The sequence below is a fragment of the Macrotis lagotis genome, chromosome 2 (assembly GCF_037893015.1).
Source record: "Macrotis lagotis isolate mMagLag1 chromosome 2, bilby.v1.9.chrom.fasta, whole genome shotgun sequence".
In the NCBI taxonomy this organism is placed as follows: Eukaryota; Metazoa; Chordata; class Mammalia; order Peramelemorphia; family Peramelidae; genus Macrotis; species Macrotis lagotis.
Window position 1 is genome coordinate 244,361,107 of NC_133659.1, and position 17,770 is coordinate 244,378,876.

Consider the following 17,770-nt stretch of genomic DNA (forward strand, 5'->3'; position numbering starts at 1 on the left):
CGTCACCAGATATAGTCAAAATTTTTTAAGAAACTGATGGTGGAGATGTAAAATGAACCAACCATTCTGGAGAGCAATTTGAAACTATGCACAAAAGGCAATAAAACTGTGATTTAATCCAGCAATATCACTATTAGGTCTATATCCCAAAGAGATCACAAAAAAGAGGGAAGACTCACATGTATAAAAATATTCATAGTAGCACTTTTTTGTAATGGCAAAGAACTGGAAATCGCTGAAATGCCCATCAAGTGGGGAAAGACTGAACAAGTTATGGTATATGAATGTACTATTGTTTAATAAGAATTCTGTGGAAAGACTTGTATGAACTGATGCTAAATGAAGTTAGTAGAACCAGAAGAACACTGTACACATTAATATCAACATAGGGAAATGATCAATGGATGCAGTGATCAAGGACAGTCCTGAGAGATCTGTTGTAGAAAATGCCATCCATATACAGAGAGGGGAAAAAAATCAATATGGAGTCTGAATGCAGAGCAAAGTGTACTATGTTCACTTTTTAAAATCTCATTCATCTTTTTTCTTTCTTTCTAATGTAGTTCTAGTTCCTATTACCAACATGACTAATATGGTAATATATTAAATAAGAACAACTTAAATTAGGCTGTTTGATGCCATGGGGAGAGGGTAGGGGATAGGGAAGGGAGAGTGGTAGAAACATGTGGAACTTAGACTGCAAAAGGATGATGCTGAAAACTAGCTTTGCATTTAAATGGAAAAAATAATAAAAATAAAAGTTTTTTAAATTAAAAATAAGCTTCAACAAAAATGTTATGATAGTATTGAAGATATTGCTAATGAATATTTTTTATTTGTATTTATTTTATTTTTATACAAATGGTGTTTTTATACATTATTAAAATATTCTTGTCTAAGAGCAAACATAATACCCCCTCCCCCCAAAAAATATAGAGCCTCATGAGCAGTAAAGAAAAGGAAAGAGGAAAAATTAAAATTAAATTAGGAAAAATAACAATAGGGGCAGCTAAGTGGCACAGTGGATGGAGCACTGGCCCTGGAGTCAGGAGCAGCACCAGAACCCAAGTCCAGTCCCAGACACCCAACAATCACCCAGCTGTGCGACCCTGAGCAAGCCACCCCAACCCCATTGTCCTACAAAAACCAAAAAATAAATAAAAAAATAAAATAAAATGATGATGATGATGATGATGATGATGATGATGATGATGATAATAGTAAGAGAGGCCAGGTGGCGCAGTGGACAGAGCACCAGCCCTGGAGTCAGGAGCACCCAGGTCCAAATCTGGCCTCAGATACCCAACAATCACCCAGCTGTGAAACCCCGGGCAAGCCAACCAACCCCATCCACTCCACCCCCCCCCCAAAATAATAATAATAAAAAATACGCTTCAGTCTGTGTTCCAACACCACCAACTCTGTCTTAGGTGGATCACATTCTTTAGGATAAGTCTATCACAAAAGCTACTGCAAAATTTTCCACTGCTGCTATTGCTGATTGCAACTCCCTCCATTCATACTTCCCCACTCCCATATACTATATTTTCTCTCTCCTTTCACTCTGTCCCTCTTCTTAAATGTGCTGTAGGGTAGCTGAGTGATACAGCAGACTTATCACTGGCCCTGGGGGCAAGAGGCCCCTAGCCCACATACCACCCCTAAGGCCCAGCAACTACCTGACCCTGTGATCCCAGACAGGCCATCCAATCAGAGTCCCTTGCAAGAAGTAAAAAAGAAAATGTGTTATATCTGACTACTCTCCCCCCATGGTCCACCCTCCCCTCCATCACTCACATCCCATCTATCCCCCTTTCCCCCTTCTCTCCTTCTTATTCTAGATGTCTATACCACATTGAGTATATATGCTGTTTCCTCTCTGAGCCACCTCTGATGAGAGCAAAGGTTCCCTCATTCCCCCTCGCCTTCCCCCCTTCCATATCATTGCAATAGCTCACTGTAATTTAAAAAATCTTATTATATGAAACATTTTAGCCTAATCTACCTCTCCTTTCTCTTACTCCCATTACATTTCCCTTTTAGTCATTGACTCGATTTTTATAATATATTATATCTTCAAATTCAGCTCTCTGCTGTGCTTCATCTATAAAACCTCCTTCTACCTGCTCTATTAAATGAGAAGTTTCTTATGGGTATTTTCAATATCATTTTTCTGTGCAGGAATACATGTAGTTCGTCATCATTAAGTCCCTCATATTTTACCCTTCTCCACTCTCTATGATTCACCTTAGTCCTGTATTTGAAGATCAAACTTTCTGTTCAACTTTGGCCATTTTAACAGGAACATTTGAAATTCCCCTGGTTCATTGAAAGTCCATCTCTTTCCCTGGAAGAGGACATTCAGTTTTGCTGGGTAGTTGATTCTGGGTTACATTCCAAGCTCTTTTGTCTTCTGGAATATTATATTCCAAGCCCTACTAGCACTTAATGTAAGTTGCTGCTAAGTCCTGTGTGATCCTGATTACAGCTCCATGATATTTGAATTGTGTCCTGGCTGCTTGTAATATTTTCTCTTTGACTTGGGAGTTCTGGAACTTGGCTACAATATTCCTGAGGGTTGGTTTTTTTGGATCTTTTTCCAGGGGAGATCAACGGATTCTCTCAATTTCCATTTTGCCGTCTGCTTCTAGGCTATCTGGGCAATTTTCCCATAGGAATTCTTTAAAAATGATGTCAAGGCTCTTTTCCTGATCAGGACTTTCAGGAGTTCCCAATAATTTTAAAATTATCTTTACTGAATCTGTTTTCCATATCAGTTGTTTTTTCAATGAGATGCTTCACATTTTCTTCTAATTTTTCATTCTTTTGGTTTTGAAGTATTGTGTCCTGACTTCTAGCAAAGTCAGCAGCTTCCTTCAGATCTAGAATGGAGCTCAGAGAGCTTTCTTATCTCTTTTTCCATCTGGCCAATTCTGCTTTTTAAAGCATTCTTCTCAATATCTTTTTGAACTGTTTTATCCATTTGACCTATGTTGGTTTTTAACATGTTATTTTCTTCAGCATTTTTTTTTTTTGGATCTCCTTGACTAAACTGCTGACTTCTTTTTTATGTTTTTCCTGCATCTCTCTCATTTCTTTTACCAATTTTTCCTCTATCTCCCTCACTTGATTTTCAAAGTCTTTTTTTCAGCTCTGTCATAGCCTGAGCCCAATTTCTGTTTTTCTTGGAGTCTTTAGATGCAGGAGCTTGAACTTCCTCATCTTCAGAGTATTTTGACCCTTCTTGGGATCACAAAGTATTTCTCAATGGTGTCCCTCTTTTTTCTCTGTTTACTCATTTCTCCAGCCTTCTTGGTTTCAAAGTGCTTCCTGAGCTTTTGAGTATTATTGGGATACCCCCCCCCACACACACACACACACAAGGATCTCCATGTGTGAGGCTCTGTCTTCCCTCCTGTGTGAATGACCAAAAGCTCAACCTTCTGCCATGGGGCTGAGGTGGGGGAGGGGGCCCTGCTGTTCCATGGGAGGCCTAGACTATGATCAGGATCTGAATGTGGTCAGAGCCCCAGAGTCCTGTTCCAGGGACAGAGGACAGACCTGGGAGATCTCTCTATCCACTCCCCTACCTAGGCTGAGTACTCAAGGCTCAGTTGCCTGGGGGCTTCTGCTTCCTGCTTCCAGTTCCTGGATCTGGGCTGCTGTGGCCACTCTGCTGGCTGAGGGCCCTGAGGGCTGGACCTCATGCACTTGCTCTGGCAGAGACCCTGCTTCCCACTGATCTTCCAAGTTGTGCCCGGTGCTCCCCAGGGTGTAGGTCAGGAAACTGCCCCCACTGCCATGAGCTGGGGTTCCCGGCACCCTGGGGCTGCCTCTGGGAGGGTGAAGTTCTTTCAATCTGGCAGGCCGCCCCTCTAACCCCATCAAGCCAAGCCTTTCTGCTATTTTCCAAGCTACCTTGGGCTGGAGAACTGCTTCACTGGATCCCTCTGTGGGTTCTGTCTCTCAAAAATTTAGAGTCCTTATTTTATAAGTTTTGAGAGAAAGCACCTAATAGAGGATCTTCTCCTGTTGCCATCTTGGCTCTGTCCCCATCACTAATGAATATTATGATAACTTATAACTACTAAATTATGAGATGCTAGATAGTAATGAGCTCCACTAAAATAATAAGTAAAAATAAAAATACTTTGTGTCAAAAAAATGCTAAAAATATTTTTAATGTGTAGAGTAACTTTCTTCTTAGTGATGACTTCATTGAGGTTTAAGTACAGTGATCGAGTCTCCAGGGCAAGGCTATAACTATTTTAGGAACTTTATTTGCATAATTTCAAGTTGTTTTTCAAAGTAGTTCTACATTTCATAACTCTATCAACAAAGTATAAGTATGCCTATCATTGCACAACTCTTCCAACATCGACTACTGCCATTTTGGAGCATTTTTGCCAATTTGCATATATGAGGAAAAATTTCAGGGTTGTTTTGATTTTCATTTCTCTTATTGTATTGAGCATTCTTGAATGGAATTGTGAATACTTTCCAATTCATTTAAGAACTGTTTTTCAGGGACAGCTAGGTGGCGTAGTGGATAAAGCACCAGCCTTGGAGTCAGGAGTACCTGGTTTCAAATCCGGTCTCAGACATATTACCTAGCTGTGTGATTTGGGCAAGCCACTTAACCCCATTTGCCTTGCAAAAACCTAAAAAAAAAAAACCAACAAAAAAACTGTTTTTCATATCTGACAACTTATCTATTGAAAAATACTGTTCATTTAATATGAATTTATTAGTTTTGTATATATCTCAGACACCAAATACTTATCAAAGAAATCTGATAGAAAGATTTTTTTTCCCCATTTAATCACTGTTTTCTTAAGCTAGGTACATTAATTTTGTCAATGCAGAAGCTTTTCAAGTTCATACAAGTCAACATTATCTATCTTTTGTTTCCATCCCTCATCCCTAACCCCACACTAGTAACAAGCTTACGATTTCCTTCTAATTTATTTGTGGCATGACCTTCAATAAAATCATAAAAAATTCAAAGTTCACCACATGCCCAACAAATTGGAAAAGATGACAAAAGAAATAATCAATTTTGAAGGGGTTGTATGAATTTATACAATTGGGTTTTGGGGTTTGTTTGGTTTTTTTTAGTTATTTGCAAGGCAAATGGGGTTAAGTGACTTGCCCAAGGCCGCACGCACAGCTAGGTAATTATTAAGTGTCTGAGACCAGATTTGAACTCAGGTACTCCTGACTGCAGGGTCAGTGCTTTATCTACTGTGCCACCTAGCCACCTGGAATTGATACAATTGGAAAACAATTTTGAATTATACAAATAAATTAACAAAAATGCCCATAGTCTTTAACCCAGAGAATCCAGTGTCAGAGATCAATTACCAAAAATAAAGTTAAGGTACAACCAAAGCCAAGATGTTCATTGCATCAGTTTTTTTATGGCAGCAAAGAATTGGAAGCAAAGTAGATGCCCACCAAATGGAAAATAGCTAGGTAAAATTCTGGCCCATGAACATTGAGAGAAATAATTATTTCTTTCTTAATAACCAATTACTGAATTAGGACTAAGGTTTTTTTCCCCTTTTTCTATATCCTCATTCAGAAATCAGTCCCTCTTGGTTATTCAGGCAGCCTTTGAAATGTAGGGGAAAAACTTAGGTCTGATCAAATAGTAAAAAAAAAAAATTCTAATTTGATTCAATTGATGGATTTCAGCTTATTTTGTTCTTAATCAGAAAGGTGTAGGTAGAAGTGGATTCTTCCTTCTGACTACATTATCTTGGACAGGATGGAAAGGGTATAAATAAATTTCTTTGATCAAGACTGAGTGATGACAGCCATGTCCTCTTATTACAATAGGCCTACCTTACTCATTATAATATTAATTCTTTCATTACTTGCTAACCAATCAGAACTCATTTCCATACCTTGGAACATCCACTCTTCAAGGACATAAAAATCCTTGATTGGGTTCCATGAGCAGAATTTATGATAGATGGCTAAATGACAATCCCTTTGTTAATTACTTATTAGAATAATTATTAAAATGACTAATTACCCAGAAAGTATGTCTTTTAAGCACTTTATACTTCGCAACATAATGGAATACTACTGCATTGAGAAATAGGGAAGATAATGAATACAGAAATAGTATTAAGTTGATAGAAAATGAAGTAAACAGAAGCATTTAAACAATATCCAGAATGATATCAACATAAATGAAATGAATGAGTAGAAAACTATAATATTCAAAGAAAATTGTGTAAAAACTGGATCCAATTCCCCTTTTCAGTAGTTCGTAAGATTAAGAAGTTCCTACTCTGCTGTCCATAAATACAGAGAAGACAATGAGTTTTCTCTTCTCTTTTCCTGCTGCCAACAGACCAAATCTAGAATCACAGTTTTTGGAATGGAGAGACAACAGGGAGAATATACCTAGCCAGAAGTGATGGACACTCATGACTTATCCATGAGACTGCTATCCAATGGGATGGATGAAACTGGCTATAACCCTACTTGGGAGAAAGACTATAATAACTCTCAAGACTTGTAACTATATTAGATAGAATGTACTTAGATAGAAGTGATGGATACTCAGAATTTTCTATGACTCAGATAAAATGATCTAAAAACACCTCCTCCCTAAAAAGGGGGACAAGAAGGAGAGGTGAAGAGGGAAGGGATTGAATGGGGTAAATCTAATTACATTAAGAGGTACAAAAGACCTATGGTAATAGAGGGGAAGAAGGGAGGAGATGAAAAACATCTGAATCTTCTTCTCATCAGACCTGGTTTAAAATTAACTTATACATATACTCAGTTAACTTAAAAAAACATCTAATCTTTCAAGTATTAAAGGGGAAAAAGGGGGGACAGAGAAAGAGAGGGGGAGAGAAAAAAGGCAAACTAACAGAAGGAAGGAAAGGGAAAAGGGAAAAAGGGAAAGGGGAAAGAAAGGGGAGGGGGTGGATATAGAAGGACATACACACTGAAGGGGGTGGTATTCTGGAACAAAATACTGGGGAATACAGATGGGGAGGGGAAAAATGCAAACAGAGGGAAGATAGCATGGAGGGCAATAAAGAGTTAGTAATTATAACTTTGATCCACTCTGCTATTTGCTTACGTTTTAAGGGAGAGTTCATCCCATTTACATTCAAGGTTATGATTACTAATTCTTTATTGCCCTCTGAGCTATCTTTCCTCTATTTGTATTCCCCCCCCCTTCTGTCCATCATTTCTGGCTAGGTATATTCTCTCTGTTAGAGTTACAATTCTCAAGATTTATGAGAATCTTTTTTCTCCCCATGCTGGAATATAGCCAGTTTCAACTTAATGGATAGCATTTTTTTTTCTTCTATCGCCACATTTTTTTTAAACTTTTCATGTGTCTCTTGAACCTCCTGCTTGATGTCCAAATTTTCTGTTTAGCTCTGGTCTTTTCATCAGAAATATTTGAAATTCTTCCATTTTGTTAAATGTCCATCTTTTTCCCTGGAAGAAAAGGCTCAGCTTTGCAGGAAAGGAGATTCTTGGCTGCATTCCAAGCTCCCATGCTCTTCGAAATATTTCATTCCAGGCCCTTTGATCCCTTAATGTTGATGGAGCCAGGTCGTGCATGATCCTTACTGTGGCTCCTTGATATTTAAATTGTTTCTTTCTGGCTGCTTGCAGGATTTTCTCTTTTATCTGATAGTTCTGGAGTTTGGCCACAACATTCCTTGGTGTTTTCATTTTAGGATCTTTTTCTGGTGGGGACCGCTGTACTCTTTCAGTAACTACTTTGCCCTCTGATTCCATGATATCAGGGCAGTTTTCCATCACTAGATCCTGTAATATTAAGTCCAGGCTTTTTTTCTCTTCCATGTTTTCAGGAAGTCCTATAATTTTCAGGTTGCCCCTCCTTGATCTATTGTCGAGGTCAGTCATTTTGTTGATGAGGTATTTTACATTTGCTTCTATTTTTTCTATTTTTTGATTCTATTTAACTGACTCTTGCTGTCTCATGGAGTCAGTTTCTGTACACTCCATTGTTTTTTGGGGAGAGGAGTTTTCTTCACTAACCTTTTGTAACTCCTTTTCCAATTGGTCAATTCTACTTTTGAAAGAGCTTTCCATTTGACCAATTGAGGTTTTGAGAGAATTAATTTCATTTTGCATTTGCTCATTTGAGGATCTGAGAGAATTATTCTCATTTTGTAACTGTCCAATTGATGATCTGAGAGATTTATTCTCCTTTTGTATTTGTCCAATTGTACTTTCTAAGGTTTTGTTTTCTTGTTGTAAGCTATTAATTGTCTCTCCGAAATTTTTAAGCTCCTTCCTTATTTCTTCAAGGAAGTCTTTCTGTGCTGGAGACCAGACTGTATTCTCCTCAGAGGTTCCAGGTCTCTCTGAGTTGGGGTCTTTCCCTTACAGGAATTATTTTATGGATCCACCTTTCTGCTGACCCTTCTTCATTTTCCTAAGACCTTCAGTTGGGGGGGGCTGGTTCACCAGGGCTAGGGATTGCTAAAGGCTTTACTCACTGAGTGCAGTTTCTCTGGCTGGCCAGTAGGAGGTGTTGGTTGCTTTCTCTGGAGTGTCTGTGACCTTGGTTGAGGCCTTCTCCCTTTGCTTGAAGGGAGGGGTTGGAGCTATTGAATTCTTTTGCCTTCAATCAATGGTGGGCTTTACCCTGTCCTGAGGTCATTCCTCAGCTGGGCTGGTTCTTCTGCTCACACACCTGGGCCTGAGGCAGAAGTAGTTTGCATTTGTTTGTTTGGGAAGAGGACTCAGCTGCAATGGAGGTATAGACTCAGAGTTTCTCAGACCCAAGGAGCCCAGGGATGGTGTCCACAGCTCTCCTGCACCAGAACTCTCCCCCCCAGCCCATCCCCAAGCTCCAGGGGGACAGCAACAACACCAGTGCCCAGGCTCCCCCGCTGACCCAAGCCCCTGTCATCCAGCCCCACCGCTGATCCAGCAGGTCCAGCTCTCCGGGCCTCAGACTCCTGGTTCCAACTCAGCTGTTAATCTGGCTGATCCGAGGCTGATCCTCCCCCTGAGCCCAGACTCACCCGCCTGAATTCTGCCAAATCCTGAGGTAGATGTTCTTTCTCCTGGCTTTTCTTTCTGGGTTTTTGTGGGTTGGATTTCTTTTAAGAGGTTTGTTTCATGGGATAGATGGGGAAGAGATCAGGAAACTTTAGAATTGTGCCTGTCTTCTCTCCGCCATCTTGGCCAGAAGCCCCCTAATTATAACTTTGAATGTGAATGGGATGAACTCTCCCTTAAAACATAATTGAATAGCAGAGTGGATTAAAAATCAGAATCCTACAATATGCTGCTTACAAGAAACTCATTTGAAGCAGAGAGATACATATAAAGTAAAGGTAAAAGGTTAGAGCAAAATATATTTTCCTTCAGCTGCAGTGAAAATAAGCAGGGGTAGCAATCCTTATCTCAGACAAAGCAGCTGCAAAAATAGATAGCATTAAAAGAGATGAGGAAGTTTCGAAACTATATCCTTCTAAAAGATACCACAGACAATAAAGTCATTTCAAAACTGAATATTATGCACCCACGGGGATGGCATCCAAATTCTTAGAGGTGAAGCAGAAACAACTACAGGAAGATATAGAGAGCAAAACTCTAGTAGTGGGAGACAACAATGTCCTGCTTTCAGATCTAGATAAACGGAATCATAACAAACAAGAAAGAAGTTAAGGAGGTAAATAGATTGTTAGAAAAACTGGATATGATAGACTTTTAGAAGAAATTGAATGGGGATAGAAAGGAATATACCTTTTCTCTCTGCAGTACATGGCACTTATACAAAAATTGACCATGTACTAGGGCATAAAAACCTAATGATCAAATGCAGAAAGGCAGAAATAGTGAATACATCTTTCTCAGATCACAATGCAATAAGTCATACGCAATACTGGGCCAGGGAGATATAGATCCAGAACTAATTGGAAACTGAATAACCTCATTTTCAGGAATGAATCGATCAAACCACAAATTATAGAAAGAATTAATTATTTTATCCCAGATATTGACAATAATGAAACAACATACCAAAACCTATTGGATTCACTCTAAGAGGCTGTCAGGGGATATATTGTATCTTTAAATGCTTACATGAATAAATTAGAGAAAGAGGAAATCAATGAACTAAATATGCAACTAAAAAAATTAGAGAAAGAACAAATTGAAAATCCCCAATTAAATACCAAATTAAAAATTCTAAAAATTAAAGGAGAAATTAATAAAATAAAAGGCAAAAAAATATTGAATTAATAAATAAAACCAAAAGTTGGTTTTATGAAAAAAACAATAAAATTGATAAACCTCTGGTCAATTTGATTTAAAAAAAGAAAGAAGAAATTTCAATTGCTAGTATTATAAAAGAAAAAAGGTGAACTCATCAACCATGAGGAGGAAATTAAAGTGATAATTTGGAATTATTTCGCCCAACTCTATGCCAATAAATTTGACAATTTAAGTGAAATGGATGAATATTTACAAAAATATAAATTGCCCAGGTTAAATGAAGAGGAGATTACATACCTAAACAACCCTATCTCAGAAAAAGAAATTCAACAAGCCATCATTGAACTCCCTAAGGAAAAAAATCTCTGGACTAGATAGATTCACAAGTGAATTCTACCAAACATTTAAGGAACAATCGGTTCCAATTCTATATAAACTCTTTGGAAAAATGGGGGAAGATGGAACTCTGCCTAATTCTTTCTATGAAACCAATATGGTGCTGTTACTGAAACCAGGAAGAGTTAAAACAGAGAAAGAAAATTACAGACCTATCTCCCTGATGAATATACATACAAAAATCTTAAATAAGATCTTAGCAAAACGATTACAACAAGTTATCACTGGGATAATACATTATGAACAAGTAGTATTTATCCCAGGAATATAGGGTTGGTTCAGTATTAGGAAAACTGCCAGTATAATCAATTATATCAACAACAAACCTATCAGAAAGTATATGATCATATCACTAGATGCTGAAAAAGCTTTTGACAAAATACAGCATCCATTCCTAGTACAAACACTAGAGAGTGTAGGAATAAATGGATTGTTCCTTAGAATAATAAGCAGTATCTATCTGAAATCATCAACAAGCATTGCATTCAATGGGGAGAGGCTAGAGGCATTCCCAATAAGATCAGGGGTGAAACAAGGGGGCCCATTATCACCACTACTATTCAATATCGGATTAGAAATGTTAGCTTCAGCAATTAGAGAAGAAAAAGAAATTGAAGGAATTAGAACTGGGAAGGAAGAAACAAAACTCTCACTCTTTGCAGATGACATAATGGTATACCTACAGAATCCCAAGAGATCATCTAAAAAACTACTGGAAACAATTAGCAATTTTAGCAAAGTTGCAGGATATAAAATAAACCCTCATAAATCCTCAACTTTTCTATATATGTCTAGCAAGATACAGCAGGAAGAACTAGAAAAAGAAATCCCATTCAAAGTAACCTCAGACAATATAAAATACCTGGGAGTCCATTTGCCAATGCAGACTCAATAACTTTTTGAAAACAATTATAAAATACTTCTCACACAAATTAAATCAGATTTAAATAACTGGGCAAACATCAACTGCTTATGGATAGGTAGAGTTAATATAATAAAAATGACAATTCTTCCAAAACTAAACTACCTGTTTAGTGCCATACCAATCAAAATTCCAAAAAGTTGCTTTAATGAGTTAGAAAAAGTTGTAAGTAAATTCATATGAAGCAATAAAAAGTCAAGAATTTCCTGGGGTTTAATGAAAAAAGGGGCAAAAGAAGGGGGTTTAGCCCTACCTGATCTAAAATTATATCATAAAGCACCAGTCATCAAACTGTCTGGTATTGGCTAAGAAATAAAGTGGTGGACCATGGAATAGTCTAGGTGCAATAGCAGGAAAGAATTACAGTAATCTGCTATTTGATAAACCCAAAGAATCCAGTTACTGAGATAAAAACTCTCTCTTTGATAAAAACTACTGGGAAAATTGGAAGTTAGTATGGAAGAAACTTAAATTAGACCAACACCTTACACCCTATACCAAGATAAGATCCAATGAATACAGGATTTAGACATAAAAAACAATACTATAAGCAAATTAGAAGATCAAGGACTAGTTTACCTGTCAGATCTATGAAAAGGGAAGCAGTTTATGACCAAGGAAGAGATGGAAAACATCACTAAAAACAAACTAGATGATTTTGATTACATTAAATTAAAAAACTTTTGCACAGACAAAACCACCGTAACCAAAATCAAAAGAAATGTAGTAAACTGGGAAACAATCTTTACAACTACTGTTTCTGACAAAGGACTCATTTCTAAAATATACAGAGAACTGAGTCATATTTTTTTTTTAAAAAAGCCATTCCCCAATTGACAAATGTTCAAAGGATATGCAAAGGCAACTTACAGATGAGGAGATCAGAGTAATCCATAGTCGTATGAAAAATTGCTCTAAATCATTATTTATTAGAGAAATGGAAATTAAAGCTTCTCTGAAATACCACCTCACATCTCTCAGACTAGCCAATATGACCATAAAGGATAATGATCATTATTGGAAGGGTTGTGGGAAATCTGGGAAACTATTACATTTGTTGGTGGAGTTGTGAACTCATCCAACCTTTCTGGAGAGTAATTTGGAACTACGCCCAAAGGGCAACAAAAATATGCATACCCTTTGATCCAGCAATGCCTCTACTGGGTCTATACCCTGAAGAGATGATGAAAAAGGGTAAAAACATCATTTGTACAAAAATATTCATAGCAGCCCTGTTTGTGGTGGCAAAGAATTCGAAATCAAGTAAATGTCCTTTAATTGGGGAATGGCTTAGCAAACTGTGGTATATGTATGTCATGGAACACTATTGTTCTATTAGAAAGCAGGAGGGATGGGAATTCAGGGAAGCCTAGAGGGATTTGCATGAACTGATGCTGAGTGAGATGAGCAGAACCAGAAAAACACTGTACACCCTAACAGCAACATGGGGGCAATGATCAACCTTGATGGACACGTTCATTCCATCAGTGCAACAATCAGGGACCATTTGGGGCTATCTGCAATGGAGAATACCATTTGTATGCATAGACAGAACTGTGGAGTTTGAACAAAGACCAAGGACTATTACCTTAAATTTAGGGAAAAAAAAACTTAACTTATTGTCTGATCTTACTTTATGTTTCTTAATGATTTGATTTCTTTCTCATCACACTTAATTTGGATCAATGTATACCATGGAAATAATAATGTAAAGACTGACAAATTGCCTTCTGTGAGGGGTGGGGGAGGGAAGTAAGATTAGGGGAAAAATTGTAAAACTCAAAATAAATAAAATCTTTAATAAAAAATTTAAAAATTGCATTTCCAAATGCATAAGAATTTAGTATTTGGAAATGGAATGTAAAATTTGGAATTATTTACACTTTGGGATGTGTATAATAAATACAATTATAAGATCAAGACATTTCCTGAATTGGCCCCAAATTGAAACCAACACTCTCAAAGACCAGCTGATCTAGCCTCAGGAAGAAGCCTCAGGTTCCTTCCTTATTAAAATCTGAAACTCAAAATAGGAATAAAATGGTTCAGAGGGAAATATAAAAGAAATATAAGCTCCACTGAAGAAGATCAGAATTCCTCCACATTAGTTTGCTATTTTATGTCATCAGGGACTCTCAAAATTTTATCAACTCCTGGTCAACCTTACCTAGAACTAAACTTTAGAAGAGAAATAGTCTACTACAATGCCTATACATACTCAAACCTATTTCATTTTGCTATGATCTACCCAAATTTTACCTTTTTTAGCATACCCTTCAATAATCAGAAGTGAAAAGTATATTTATGACTTTGGTGGAGGCACACCAAGTGAGAGAATATAGTACTTTACGATACCATTTATGTGCTGTTAAAATACGTGCTATCTTTGTTATACCTCATAACTGAATGATTTTTATTGAATGTGCACTTTCATTTGACTTTGCCAATCAATCAATAAACACTTATTAAAATCAACTATATTCCAGGCACAGGACTAAGCTCTAAGGATACAAAGAGGTGAAACACAGTTCCTTCCCTTAATCTAATGGGGGAGGAGGGGGAAAGAAAGCAAACCAAGATTTAAAAAAGTAAGTTATAGGAATAATAGGAAACATATGACAGAGGGAAGACACATACAATACATTTAAGAAGTAAAAGGTGGGATTTTACTTGTACTTAAAGAAGTAGGGGTGGGAATGGGGGTGGGGTGGGGAAGAGGACAGAGAGGATGTAGAGTTGATGAGGTTGAGTATTCCAAGCATGGCAGACTACAGAGTAATATAATAGCCCAAAGGGAAGAGATGGAATGTCTTATTCATAGAACAGAAAGAAAGCTAATGTTTCTGGATCAGAGTATTGGTGAATAGTAAGCTATAAAAAGACTGGAAAGGTAAGAAGGGAGCTAAGTTATAAAGAGCTTTGAAAATCAAACAAAGCATTTCATATTTGATTCTGGAGGCAATAGGAAGCAAAGGGAGTTTACTGAGTAGAAGTAACATGACTAGATCTGAAATTCAGAATCACTTTAATTGTTGTGTGAAGGATGGATGGAGATTGGAAAGAGATTTGAGGCAGACAGACCCACCAGTAGGTTATTACAATAGACCACATGGGAGGTGATGAGGGTCTGCACTAGAATGGTGGAAGAGTCAGAGGAGAGAAGCTGGTATATTCAAGAGATGTTACAAAGATGAAATCAATAGGTCTGGGCAATAGCTTAGATGTGGGAGTAAGAGGGAAGAACCTGGGATGAGTCCCAGGTTATAAGCCTGAGGGACTGGTAGGATGGCATTACCTCTACAATAACATGGAAGGGACAGGACTAAATTCTAAGGAAGGAAGAGGAAGGGTTTGGGGGAAAGATAATAAGTTTCACTTTGAACATGCTTAGGATAAGATGTCTAACAGACACTCAGTTCCATCTGAAAGGCAGTTAAAGATATGAGACTGGTAGTCAGCAGAGAGGTTAGGGCAAGAAAATTAGATTTAAGAATTATCAGCATTGTGATATTACTTAAATCCATAGAACCCGATGAAATAAAGTGAAGTAATCTAGAGGAAGAAGAAAAGAGGGCCCAGAAAAGAACCTTCAGGAACACCTAGGGTTACAGGATAAGTATCCAGCAAAGGATTCAGAAAAGCAATCACATAGGTAGGAGGAGAATGAGGAAAAAATGGTATCAGGAAAGAAAGCATCAAGTAGGAAAGAATGATTAACAGTGCTAAAGCCTGCAAAGAAGTCTAGAAGAATAGGAATTCAGAAACTATCATTGGAATTGGCAACTAAGAGATGAATAGATAGTTGTGCAACCAGGAACAAAATCAGTCTCTTAGTTTGTTTCCTTATTTACGAAATAAAGATAATATTACTGGGGCAGCTAGGTGGCACAGTAAATAGAGCACTGGCCCTGGAGTGAGGGGACCTGAATTGAAATGTAGTCTCAGACACATAAAAATTACTTAACTGTGTGACCTTGGGCAAGTCACTTAACCCCACTGCTTTGTAAAAACTTTAAAAAAAAGATAATACTACAGCCAAGGAACTCTGTGAGTAGTTGTGAAGATCAAATGAGATAATGCACTTAATTGTTTTGTAAACCAGTGTCTTGAATGCAGTTTACATTCTCTGTTGATTGAACTGGATCAAAGAATTAACTGCACATTACAAGGGAGTTACTTGTCTAGGCAAATCAGTCAGTGGAATACAAAATTCATGTTCAGGAACTCTGTTTCAAAAGTCAGTATACATTTCCCCTAAAACTGACTATTCTCAAATAAAATTATTATAGTTTATCAAAGATTAAATGGGGAACTGTTCAACAAGATTGATAGAAAGTAACCTGTTCTTTCCAGGTTCTTCTGAGGGCATACTACTGGTCATTCCTTATTCTGCAATAGTATTCCACTACAATCATATACCACACTTGTTCAGTCATTCCCTAACTGATTAGCATCCTCTCAATTGCCAATTCCTTGCCACCACTAAAAGAATTGAAATAATTATTTGTGTACAAATATGTCTTTTTCCCTATAGGATTTTCTCTCTTTGGGATACAGACCTAGTAGTAGTATTGCTGGTCAAAGCATATGCATAGTTTTACAGTCTTTTGAGCAGTTACAAATTACTCTTCAGAATGGTTGTACACCAAAAATCTATTAGTAACTCAATTTTTCCACATCCATATTCCTCTTCTGTCATATTACCTAATGTGATAGCAATGGGGTGAGAGTTATCTTGTTATCCTTCCCATCTAATTTAAAAAGTCCTTCCTCATCTGAAATTATATTAGCTCCAACTTAACCTATCTGTATCTTTTTATTTGTGCATAGTTCTTTGTATGCTGTCTCTACCATTAGATTGTGAGCTCCATATTCCTGGTGTTTAGCAAAGTATTTGACATAGTAGGTGTTTAATAGATCTTGGTTGACTTGACTTCCAAGACTCACAAATATTCAGAAACACTGAAAAAAAACCTCTAGCACTAAAATAGTGTTTTTTTGTGGTCATTGAGAAGCTTACTTAAAAAGTACTGCATAATTTCCTAAATGTAATTCATTTTTTTTCTCTTCCTCACAGTTACTTCAAAGACATTTTAGGCAGTAGAATAGCAACAGCAGTTCTGGTGAAGGGAAAGCCTGAGTTCAAATGTGACCTTAGCAACTTTCTTGTTGTATGACCCTGGGCAAGTCATTTAACCTGTTTCCCTCAGTTTCTTCATCTATAAAATGAGGATAATAATCTTTCTTTCCAAAATTAGAATATTTGCAAAATGCTCTGCAAATCTTAAAGTATTAGGTAAATGCTAGCTGCTATTATCAATATTTCTGAACTCTATTTGTTCTAGTTTTAACTATATTTTTTCCTACTCTCCTTAAGTTTTCATGATATACCTCCTACCTTTGTGCTGGCTAATTCCCATGCCAAGGGATAATCCCTTTTTATTTGCTTCCTTTAAGGTTCTTTAGGTTTTTTTTTTTATTTTTATTTTTGCAAGGCAATGGGGTTAAGTGGCTTGCCCAAGGCCACACAGCTAGGTAATTATTAAGTGTCTGAGGCCGGATTTGAACTCAGATGGTCCTGACTCCAGGGCCAGTGATCAATCTACTGCGCCACCTAGCTGACCCAATTTACAATATATTGTCTTTACTTAGGGCAGTTAGGTGGTACAGTGGATAGAGCACTGACCTTGGATTCTGGAGGTCTGGGAACAGGCTTCAGACACTTGCGACTTACTAGCTGTGTGACCTTGGGCAAGTCACTTAACCTCAATTCCCTCATATCCAGGACCATCTCTGGTCATCCTGATTCTTATCTAGCCCCTGGACCCAGATGGCTCTGGAGGAGAAAGTGAATCTGGTGACTTAGTACAACACTCCCTCATTCAAATCCAATTCACGTTCTTGTCATGATGTCACCTCCCTGATATTGTGGTCTTCTTTGAAAATGAAAAACAAACATTATTATTGTCTTTTTATTTATCTGTGACTATGCTACACCCTTCCAGTAAAACAGAAGCTACTTCAGTGCAATAAGTATATTTCATTCTGTCTTTATAAAGGTACACTAAAAGTACCTCATGTAGTAGAACTTTTCCTACCTCCACAAAAACAGCCTTCTCACCCTTGAAACTGTCTCATCCTCTGGGGTCTCTCCTCTGGTTGGTAAGTTCCTATAGTTCAGGTTATCCATATCCACTTATCTGGAGACTCAAT

At 37.5% G+C, this 17,770-nt stretch overlaps 1 protein-coding gene across 3 annotated transcripts in view; it reads right to left on the minus strand.

Moving 5' to 3' along the window:
* The window catches only part of USP43 (ubiquitin specific peptidase 43), a 126,955-nt gene that overhangs the window by 83,462 nt on the left and 25,723 nt on the right, over positions 1–17,770 (minus strand). The gene's annotated exons all lie outside the window — the stretch shown is intronic.